Source organism: Pleurodeles waltl, chromosome 6, assembly GCF_031143425.1.
Source record: "Pleurodeles waltl isolate 20211129_DDA chromosome 6, aPleWal1.hap1.20221129, whole genome shotgun sequence".
NCBI classification, from domain to species: Eukaryota; Metazoa; Chordata; class Amphibia; order Caudata; family Salamandridae; genus Pleurodeles; species Pleurodeles waltl.
In genome coordinates, this window is record NC_090445.1 from 548865873 (window position 1) to 548878480 (window position 12608).

Below are 12608 nucleotides of genomic sequence, written 5' to 3' on the forward strand. Positions count from 1 at the left end.
CTTGTGAGATTTCAGACCACATCTGGCCTTACTAAACTGATATTCAGAAGGCATAGCCTGACTCACTCTGTCCTTCAGGTTACCACATACACACCACATGCCAATATGTTGTTGGCTACATGATGTGCTGTCATGCATGGAAGTGAAGGGAATGGAGCACCATGTAGGTTTTGTCTGCTCAGCCTGCAGAGACCAGGGCCTGCCAAATGCATCTCCCAGTATGGCTCCAAGTCTAGGCTGGTGTTTAGTATTTTTAACTATGCAATCATGACACTGTGCCCACTCCCTGTAGCCAAGTTTGTCCTGTCATGTGAACCAATTAAGGCCCTGTTAAAAAATTGAACTTACTGAGGTTCTTTCCCTGATGAATATGCAAATGTTTTTTGTATGGAGACAATGATATGTGTATTATATGTGCTTGGCATCACTGTCAATGTGTGTCTTTGACCCCTGACAGGTCCCTTACTCCCACAGCCCTGTTAACAGCATCACACAGGTCATATTTGTCTTGTGCAGGCTTATTAGATAAATGATAGTCCCATAGTGCAGACAGTGTGATGAATCATGGAAACCCATGATATGTGACTCATTGGTTTGGTCACATAGCAGATAAAGGACCATGCATGCCTTTGTTTGTTAGATGCCATCTCTGTATATTGGACAAATATGCCTAGAAGCATGTTTGGTGGCACATGTATATTATACAGAACCCACCCCCTAAGTTGGCATGAGTATGCATTTGTCAGTCCACATGTCCACACATGGACAGGTTGGACACCTTCTATACCCACCATGCCAGTCCCTTCATCGTTACCCATGTGCAATGTTTGAGTTTGTACTCTGGCAGGAGCCCATCAGAACTGTATGCAGGGAATCATTCTCATAGAGTGTGAGTGTATTACTGCATTTGTGCCTAAGGAGTGTCCCATTCAGAAGCCACAGAAGTCAGCTCTCAGTCAGATTGCTAGACCATATACCATAAGATGTCAGTTGACCTACCTAGTCAGTGGAGGGCCTGAGCAGGGTGGTGGATAGGTCTGCAGACTGTGAAGTGCTTGTAGTCATGTGCCTGTCTTCAGTCACTGGTCTGTGGCACACTTGGGCAGTCTGGCCAAAAAAGAATGTTCACAGCCTTGTGTACTGACATATACGTGACTCAGCCATTTTGGATGGACTTGTGGACATAGTTTCTTGTCTTTTCTTTTGAAGGTCAATGCCCATCAGAAGAAAGGGATTTGGAGAGACATCGCCAAGAAGGTGCGGACCCTGGGGTCCACAGCTGGCAGAGTGCCCACTGCAGAAAGAGGTGGGAGGACCTGAGATGCTGGGGCTGTCTTCCCAATGTCAGTGGAGTGCCCGTCAGACAATGACTCCCCTAATGGCCCACATTCTGGCTGAGGCCTACCCAGAGCTGGATGGGCATTTGAGGGCAACACAGCGACCACAAGAGGGTGAGTAGACACCAAATTCCTGCCTGGCCCTTTGTCAGGTGATTGAGTGGGGTACCGACTGCTCCCCTTGACAATAAGGGATGCACCATGTGTCACATAGTGGATGGGAGATTGTTTGTGTGGACATGTCATGTGTATCAAAGTGGTCTGCTTTCACTTCCGAACCTGGGATCTGGTACAAACCTGGGGGGAATCATCAAACAACTTTCTTTGCAGGGACCACATATTTTTGTTGTTGTAGTGGATGTGATTTCTGACCCACAGATCACTTCCCCTGAAAGTCACAGACAAACAGTAAGTGGGTTATGCATCACTGTCCTCTGCCATGTGTCTGGGCCTATGTGTATGTAGACATCTGCCACACAGAAGCAGGTTTTCTAGAGTGCATGATGTGTGTTGGTGTCTCACTGCAGTCTGTGATCTGTTTGTGCCCAGCATGGATGTGACATGGCTTACATGGTTAATGGTTTGCAGATGTAGTAAACTACTTTCCCTTGGTAAGTGGGGAATGCCCACTATGTAGGATTATGCCCCATGACTGTAGTCAACTTTCCTTGTGCCTACATGTCAACATGTCCTTTTCTCTTTAGGAAACATCCTTATTCTGCTATTTCATGCATGTTCTACCCATGTTAATGGCATGATGCCTATATTCCCTCACATATATGTGCATTGAAAACTGTTTGTGTAATAACACATTTATAATCCTGATCCATTTCATGTCATGTCGCAGACAGGAGTGTGCCAACATTATTTATTTTTCTAACAGATACCTTCATGTGTCATAATATATCATTTATCACATAGGACTTTAATAGCAACGAGGGACATGCCATTTAGGCCCATACTGTGGAACCACTCTGTGTTCACCTATGTCCTCTTAATGTGGCATCTTGTGGAAAAGTGCACTGCACATGCTGAATGATTGAGGACTGTTCCCTGACTGTTGTCATGCATCATGGAATGGCTTGCATTGATGTTTACATCACATGTATTTGGGTTCAGGCATTCACCCGTAGACAGATAAGAGGGTTGGCATGTATTAGATGTGGATAGCGATGTTGCTTCTCATTGGACAACAGGTTGGAAGTTCTGTGTCTCTCCAACATGGAAAGTACAGATGTGTACCACAGGCACACTCAGGTGATGTCATTGTAATGGGTGTCAGATATTAGTGATGACTACCCTGGGCTGACTGATTCATTGTTGTGTGTATTCTGGAGACATCTCTCCCTGACATATTGGACCTGACGTCAATGTTGTTCCTTTCAATGACACAATTGAGGCCAATCAGAATGACATTGATACTACTTCTTTGACTCTATTGGGACAGGTGTCATTTTGAGCTGAACATTGTTGAAATGTGTCCATTGTGACATGAATATTTCCATGTCAACAGGTTGTTTCACTTTTGTATCTGCGATAGCTGGATTTCATTGGCATCATCTCAAACTGTTGGTACCTCATGTATGTGCAAAATAGATGTGTGCATAAACTTATGTGTGAAATATGGGAAGTTACTTTACCAAGGGAGTGCATTGTTGGCTACAAGTGAACTGAGCTTGGATGCATGTGGCACAGCTGTGAGGATGGAGAGGTCACCTAGTTGTTGTATAGTCTTTGTTGTTGTGGTTTTAAGACTTCAGCCATGCACTTGTAGCTGTCTGGGATCCTGATTAGCCTGTGGGTAACTTTGGTAAGTCTTGATGGCATGCATACATATGGTATGACACATGAAAGTGCCATTTGGGTGAAGGTATTTTATGGAACCTACTTGACATGATGGTATTGTATGTAGATCAGATTTGTGGTTGAGGTGTTATCATGAACATGTTATGACCCTATTTCTCATTTTTTTGCAGCATCAGCACAGGCAGGTGAAGGAGACAGGGCACAGCCGAGTGGGGAAGCATCTGGCCAAGGGGCGTTGGGTCAAGATACCACTGACACAGAGGCACCCAGTGGCCTAGAGGATGAGGGAAGTACCATGGGGTGACAGGATCAACATCCTCATCATCAGATTCCTCCTCCAGTGGTGGCGTACCCATTGGGACCTCCCAGTACCATCCTAATTGGCCACCCCTGTTCTATCATCACCCTCCCTGTTGCTCTCCATCCAGTTGGCCGTGCCCGCTCACCCAAGAGGGTGGGCGTCTCCTTTGCCACAGGCACATCCGCCCATCCCCTGTAGCCCCTGCTGCCCTCAGTGAGGAGGCTATTGACCTCCTGAGAATGATCTCTGTGGGTCAGGCTGCCATTGTGAATGCCATCCAGGGATTGGCAAGTCAGCTACAACAGACTAATGCATTCTTGGAAGGGATTCATGGTGCAAGGTCTGGCCTACAGAGATCTTTTCATGCTCTGGCCTCCACACTGATGGAAGCCTGTCACCCCCCAGCTTCTGTCCCCCTCCACTTTCCTCCTCCCAATCCAAATACCCCTTCCGCTACCTATCCAGAGCACACAAACAGATCATCATGCATCCACCTCAACAGACACATTTAGTGCACACAAGCACCATAAGACACACTTGCACGCACACAAACAACATCCACCCAGACACAGCAACACTCACAACTGCCCCTGACACCCCCAACACCCACAGCAACACACACACACAACATCAAGCCTACCTACAGACACCACTGCAACAGTCACTGACACAGCCACCACACCCATCCTACCCACAGACACCACCCAGCAAAAGCTCAGATATCCACCACAAGCACCACACCTACAAAAACCACAACTACAGACACACCTACATCCACAACATCCACCATACCTGCAGTCACTGCTCCAACAGACGCCCACCCACCACAACCTCACCCGGCACCTCCACCCCAAAGCCCAAGACACATAAATGGCCTAATTCACCCACCCAACAGACATCCACCACACACAAGCATACCTTGCATAAGTATGCAGCCAACACATTCACACCTACACAGCCTACAACCACTCCCTCAACCTCCAAATCCTGCCCCCATTCTGATGACCCTTCCCTTGTTGCGAAAAACTGTTCCTGTGTGACCTTGGCCTTGCCTGTGTTCTTCCCCACCTGAACCACACCCAGATAGACCCCACACAGCTCCCAGTCCATCCCTTTCATCTCCAAGGCCTACTCTGCCCCCTGCAAGTAGCCATTACCCTGCAAAGAAAAGAAGCCCACCCCACTGGCCTATGCAAGAGCTATTGACTTTGCCAATGTGTTTTAACCAAGTTGTACACAGGGTTTGCTGCTGTTTAGTGTTGCTAAAAGTTAGTGCCATAGAGGACAGTGGTGAGGAGTGTCATACAGTGGAATGGAGAAGAGTGAAATAGAGTGTTGTAGAGGGGAGTGGCTGAGAGTGTCATATATTCGAGTGGCATAGACTGGAGTCAAGAAGAGTGCTGTACAGAAGAGTGCCATAGAGTAGAGTGGACTGGTGTAGAGAGCATTGGCGTAGAGTGCTACAGAGCATAGGGGACGGATTTAGGTTGGTAAAAAATTGCAACTCGGAAATAGCGACTCCATGCAAATCGCTATTTCCGAATCGCAAAACCAAATGCCAGAAAGACTCGCCATTCCAAATAGCGAGTCACAGAGGTGTTGCAGCGAGGTCGCAATTTGCGCGAAGGGTGTTTCCGGTGTCGCAAATTGCGACTGACTCGTAAATTGCCTGCAGGTGGAACAAAAGAGTTGGAATACCCACATCCTGGCTCTCGGTGATGACATCAGAACCAGGACGTAACCAAATAGAACTGGGAGGAGGGAGGAGTCCACCCAGCCCAAACTGCAGAGCCACACCCAGATGAGAGGAGCTGCAGCAGCAATGGAGAAGGAGACACCCAGTGCTGGCAGGAAGAAAAAAATCAAGTTCTCTGAGAAGGAGTTGGAGGTACTAACTGAGGAGTGCTGCCTGCGCCATGAACAACTCTTTGGCAAGGCAGCAATGAGTGTCCCTGACACCCATAAAAAAAAAATATGGCAAGACATCCAGGATAAAATAAATGCCATTGGGGTAAGCCACCACACCCTGGATGAAATTAGGAAAAGATGGTATGACCTTCGCTCCAGGACCAAGGAGTTGCGGAGTGCATGAGGGAGATGCAGGGTACTAGAGGAGGTCCATCCACTGTTCCACCACCTACAGCAATTGAAACCATGGTGGAGACAACACTGGAGCCGGAGGCTGTACTGGGCATAGGAGATGTGGACAGTTCGGCACCTGGAACATCAAAATGTAAGTACCAAAATATATGCTTTCACACCCACAAATGCACTATACATACAATCCCAGTACACAGCAGCAGGCAACTCCAGACTAGCTCCATTCCAGTCTAGCAACCTCTAGAATAGTGCATTATGGGCAATGTAGTACAGTAGTCCAAATATAGGCAAATGTTTATTGTGAGGCAAAAAACATATGTGCGACACTGACAGTATATCCCCTATGTCCCACAAGTCTCCCACAAGGCCCCCGCATCAGCGCCAACTTGCAGGGAGAGGAACACGGCACAGACTGGAGGAGGCTGCCACTGACACAGCAGGGGAGTGCAGGACAACACCACCCATGGAATTGGCACTGGAGTCCATGGACGATCCTGCGCTGGATATGGAGCCAGGAGTGGTAACACCAGGGCCAATGCCTATGCAAAAGCACACACAGCCATCATCAGGCGCAGTGTGTAGACGCCGCCGCAGATTGCAGTCCATGCACAGTGAGGATGTCGCAGATGTTGAGTTTGCGGGACTTGAGGCATCCTTAGTACAGGGTCAGCGCCTGCAAAATAGACAGTTGAGGTCAATTAATCGGAACCTCACAAGACTGCAGACTACTGTGACCCATGGGCTGGCTAATGTGGACAATCAGTTCCAAACAATGAACACGCATCTGGGGAACCTGGCACAATCCATTGACTTTTTGGTCAGGGAACTGGTGGCTGACAGGGCACAGGCACGGCGCCGGAAGCGCAACACTGCAGCCCGTTTAGACAGACTTGCTGCATCCATAGGGTGCCTGGCAATGAACACAACCTGCCTGTCAAGGCGCACTGTCATTCTGCAGATAGAAGTGGGGCATTTTGCTGGAGATGTGGCACCAGGACTTGGCCACATCAGCCATGTGGTTGATATCCTGGAGACCAGACCGGCTGCAGGGGGCACAGGGGATACCCCGCAGGACAGTGAGAAGGGCTCAACAATCAGCAGTGCGTTTGCCACTGATGCGCGTGTGCTGCGGAGTAGCAGTGCATGGCAGGGCTCAGGGGACCAAGCTGGAGTGAGCCATGGTGGCCGCAGTCGGAGGAGGCTGTGACCACTGACATGTACTGGTGCTCAGGCACATGAAAATAATGTGTCTGATTTGACTGTTTCCATACCAGACTGTTGCATACTCCACATTTATATCAACATTATAGTTTATCAATAAAAAGGTTTTGTTTGTTTGACTACACAACTGGGCTATGTGTGTCTGACATTAGTGAGTGTGGTCATGGTTGCCATGTACCTGCCAAAGTATTGGGTTACAATGTGGTTCCGTCTCTGTCTGCCCTCATTTGCGATGCTTCTATCCCCAGGCTGTCGGTGTGGTAGCTCTTGCTCCTCATCCTCTGTGTCTGTGTCTTCAGGGGTGAGATGTAGCCTACATCTGATGGCAATGTTGTGTAGGATGGCACAGGTGGCAACTATCTTGCATGCTGTTTCTGGGGCATACTGAAGTGCTCCTCCACTTTTGTGGAGGCATCGGAATTTTGCCTTTAACAAGCCAAAGGTCTTCTCGACTACAGTTCTGGTCCGCCGATGTGCAATGTTGTATCGCCTCTCGTTCTGATTGCCAGGTGTTAGATATGGGGTGAGTATCCATGGCCTCAGGGCATATGCACTGTCACCTGTTTGACAAAAGAGGCAAATTTAGCAGGGCATCACAGGGTTACACAGTGACCTGTATGTAATGCTTCAGAGTGTAGTCACCAATACCTAATAAATATCCTTCTCCAAACTCCCCACGTGCTAGGCGTTGGTGTATCCCACTGTGCCTGAATATGTATGAGTCATGTGTACTCCCTGGATATTTAGCTACAATGTCAGTAATGACATTATGGGTGTTACATACCACCTGGATGTTTGGTAGTGGGTACATTTCCTATTGCGGAACACATATTCCAGATTTGCAGGTGGGCAAATTTGTATATGTGTCCCGTCCACACACCTTATTACATGGGGAAAGTTGGCAATTCTGTAGAAGTCCAACTTGATGCTGTTAATTTCTGCCTCATTCCTGGGAAGGTATATATATATCTGGACATGTGTGCCAGTATGGCATCTCGGAAACGTCTGAAGAATCGTGAGAGGGCACTTTGGGATACGCCACCTGCCACTGCAATCACCCCCTAATAGCTACCCGAGGCCAAGAGGTGCAGTGAGCATAGCACTTGCACATGTGTGGGGATGGCGCTGCCGCGCATTGTCTGTCATTCAAGCTGAGGTTTCAGCAGTTCAATAATCTCTAAGATAACAGCACTGCTCAGTCTATATTTGTCATAAATCTCCTCCTCAGTTTGTTGAAATAGTGTCTGCCTGGTTTGGTATATCCTCTCCTGTCTCTGCCTCTTCCTCCTCTGCTGGGCAGCCTGGACTCTCCTCCTCCATGCGATCACGTACAGTTCAGCCATTTTGAGTAGCCCAGATGCCTTCTGGGTCTCCTTTTATACTTTGGTTCTGGTTACCATCTGCTCTGAATCAGCGGTATTCTGGGTGTGCAAAATGGGCTTTTTGCGACTAGTCGCAATTTGCGACTGGCTTTTGCATATGGTTTGCGACTCTCAATTTGCGACTTCCTGATTGCGGGTCGCAAAATCAGGTCGCAAATTTTGCGAGTCGCTGCTGGGTTGCATTGCTATTTGGTGATCGGAAATGGGATTTTTGCATCCCATTTTGGATTTTGCGGTGTCGCAAATAGCGATGCAAGCCATTTGCGACTCGCAAAACTTTGCTACATCTGGCCCATAGTGACATAGATTGCAGTGGCATAGAATTCAGAAAGTGTACAATTAAGTGGTATAAATTAGTGTCTAGTAGTACAGGACAAAGCTGAGAATCCAAAATCGTTTGATCTTATGTTAGTCTAATAATAGGTACAGGCTCCCAGGTCTATTACATGCAAAAGTGCAGTCCTTTATTAAAATGGAATCTCATGAATTCTTTTAATGTTTTCCAAATAACTCTTTGGATATACAGCGATATAGCCAACACATGTTTCGCCTCCTAATGGCCAAGCAAGCCTAGGGCTTTGTCATGGCTGGATATACAGTAAATCAGTACCAAATTAGAGAAGCATATAAAAATCATTCAGAAACCCAATAGTGACAAAATGACAAAACAAAATACGGCAAACAAAAACAGTAACAAAACCGTGACAAAACACACAACCATAGTTATGCAAAAAAAATGACCAAGAGGAAGGTGAGTAAATAAAAGAATATGAACAAAAAGGAAATAAGGTGAAGAAAATTTGAAGAGAAAGAAGTAACAAAAAAATGAAAATATTAGTAATGAGAGAATTTATACAAAATCGATTTGTGCATAGAGTTTTCATCATACAGTTGGAACAGGTATACGACATACAGTTGACAATTCCCCCAATACATGTAGAGTTGCAAAAATTGTAAAGGGAATGCCATATGTAAAATATTACATACAAATCAATATTATATGTAAGCAATAACATCATACATGGTCACAATTCCCATAAATCATACAGTACCCAAACTAGTATATGTATCAAAGATCAAATACAGTTCCCAGTCCAAGCATTCACTATAAAAGACACCTGTCAATTTTTGTAAAACAAGCACAATATAACCAAATGGAAGTAGCAAACAGTTTCATGACTATAGTATTCTAATCTTAAAATATTAAGAGCCCGCATTTGCCCAAGGGATACTGATGGTACCTGGACCTAGTCATGCCACTGTAGGCTGTTGCTGTAAAAACTTCCCAAATAATATATATGAGGAAGAGCCTTAAATTCTTCACTGGGACATGCAGAATGTATAAAAAACCCCAGACCAAAAATCACCAAAAGTGGGATACAGTGCAAAAGGATGCAGAGACAGTCAGAATGAAAACAGGAGTAAGGTATTTTCGGGTGTATAATACAACTCTACCTAAGGCTTCAAATAGAACAAACACTCCCAAAATCTGGAGACAATCGTGAATATGTAAATTGAAATTTTTTTTAGTGCTGGGCAGTTGATTTTATTTTATTTTCAATAGAAAAGTGCAGTCCATACGGCCATGTGAGGCATAATTCCACAACCTTAAGTATCTCTAATGGTCCCCAGAGCATGAAAAATGAGCATAGGACAAAGTAGCTCTGCCCCCCTTGTATTGTGCAGTCTTGGATCAGAAATCAACAGTCTGTGGAGTCACAAACAGAAAAACAGGATCTAAGACACAGAAAAAGGAAATCATGTTACTGGTGAAAGGCAGCCAGGAATTATCAAGAACTGGGCAGCCACATAACCGTAAACAAAATTATCTCATACGGTCTTTAGATCGTAGGCATCCCTCGCCAGGAAGATGCTCTGACTTAGTTGGAACCATGCACTGTGGTAATCAAAACGCACAGAGTACGTAATAAGGATGATAAGTAGGGAAATGACTTAAACGCATCAGAGTGGGGGGGGGTTTCGATATCAGGTGCCATATTGAATAAGGCAAGAAACAACACGCCCTTGTCAGGTGCTATCTATCCCACTTGTTAAGGGCAGACCAGGTCAATATGCATCCTTAGTATGTGCATATTATTCTATTTCAGGACCGGAGGCTCAGATTATGCTTCTCTTTCTTTACTACTCATAAAACAACAGCCAATCACAAAACAGAAAAATACAAACTACATTTCCCATGTTGCACGTCTCAATATGACCACCAATCATATCTCTCCAGGCCCTATAGAGACCCGAACAGCATCTTGAAGTCCTCTTTCTTTGCTGCTCCAGCATAAGATAAGAGCCTTTAACGTTGTTCTCATAAGTATTTACTTTAGTGCGTTAGGATCCCTCCTGCCAGCGCGTCACGGCATTTGTATGCTTGGTTTGTTTATGCTAGCGACATTCCTTGATCGCTAGTTTATCAGTGTGCGGCGCGCTGGTTTTCTTTCAGCGCGGGGAACGCTGGTTTTCTCTCAGCGCGCAGTGCACTGAGCGTGTATTTCTTACGGCTACCTTTACAGGTCGATATTTTTTCCTCAAGCGCTGTCACCACGCGGCATGCTGGAAATTTAATCTTTATTGCTTACCCTTCATTTCCTTTCCCTCAGGCAGCGAGTCTGCTGCAGCCCGGAGCCTTCCCTTGTCAGGTCCCGGCGGTGGGCCTGACGTGATGTGTAGCCCAATTGGGCTCTTTTGGTAGGATTGGGCTATGCGCTGTCCGACCTTCGTTTCTCCTCTTCTATCGCTGACGGGACGCCGGGAATTGCAAGCATTTGCATTTTTTGAATTCCTGGCTGCCTGTCAGTGTTCTAGACCCCATCTCAGGCTGCAATAATCGAGTTGGCCCTGAAAAGGAGTGGAGTGCACGCTCGTGTATATATTGAATTTTCCTCAACACTTGTGGCTCCCAGGACGTCCTCCTTGTTGGGGGACTGTAATAATAAGTGGACAGCTTTTGCAGAGGAGTCATTTTACTTTCTCTTGCACTAGGGGTGACTCCCCCCTTGAACTCTGAGTAACTATTGTTTCTGGGGTACACTCTGTGAATACTGCTTTTGTCAGTTTGTGAAAATGACCGATTGGGTGCCCTTTGAGGAGGAGGAGTATGGGCGTTATGACAAAGACAGTCAATTTCTGGGTGACGGTCTGTCTGAGGCAATCAATGCTTCGGTTCAGCAGTCGGTCAGCAGGGCCTTGGAAGTTTCTGTCCCTCAACAGATCAGTCAAGCGTTGGTGGAGGCTCTAAAGCCTTTAACGCAGCAATTGGAGGACTTCGCTAAGAAGCCAAGTCATGTTCCCTCACCAGAGGGTGATACCGCAGAAGGGAGCTCTTCACTTCATAGTACTTCAAAAGACGCTCCTTCCGCTTGGCCTCATGATGGAGTCATGGCCGCACTACAACAGCCCTCGGTTGATGATCATCAGTATTGTTCTGCCCCATCCACTTCCATTGTTTTCCCTAGAGGGGTTCAAGTTTAATCGGACTCTGATCCCAGTGATTTGGAATCATCTCACTCTGGCAGTCCTTTGCGCAAACGCAAAAAATCTAAGAAATCTCTTTCCTCCACGGCGCAGGTGGATCCCGTCCCTCCTTCCATCCCCTTTCAGTTCAATCCAGAGGACATAGTACATCCCCATTCTGCAGACTGGCTCCTGCGCAGGCGGTAGCGGAATATTTGCATGGTAAGCTGCGCAGGAGTTTTGACAAGGAGGTTCGCAATAGGTTGTGAGCCGAATGTCCTAGGCCCGAGCTCCCGGATAAGGTGGCGGAGACGCCTGAGATCAATGCCAGCATGCTGACATTCTTTAAAAAATGTGCAAAAGACCCAAAGAAGGGGATTGACTGGGCCTGACGCTCCTGCCAGGACAAACTTCTTGATCAGACGGGTCCCCTGGCAAAAATACTTGAAATGGCATTGAAGGCCAGGGTAACTGGTGCTTCTATTGACCCCCACATTTTGGCTGAGTGGACTCAGAGAGCTATATGTCTGTTGGGTAATACCAACTGCGCCATTTTGACTGAGAGGCGCAAGTTCCTCCTTGTGAGGATTGACTCCAACTTGACAGAGCTGGCCTCAGCAGATGCAGGTCCCCTGGCAGAGGGTCGCCTTTTCGGTGACAAGTTTGGAAAGGACATTGACAAATATGTGACGATATTTAAAACGCTGGATAAACCTTCACGCGATGCCAGGATTACACCTGAGGTGGTACCTGTTTCCCCTCCCACTCCCATTTCCAATGGCGCAGAGGACAACGGGGAGGTTCACGGGCTACCGCCCCTAGCGGCTACTCAGCAGGTAAGGCATTTGGATTATTCATTAATTCAGCTGGGGGGTCGAGTGCAATTCTTCCTTCACAATTTTCTCCTGGTAACTCAAGATGCATGGGAGTTGCAGACTGTGCAAGGCTTTCATCTAGAGTTCCATCAAACTCCATGTCAAATGTCTCCACCCCCTC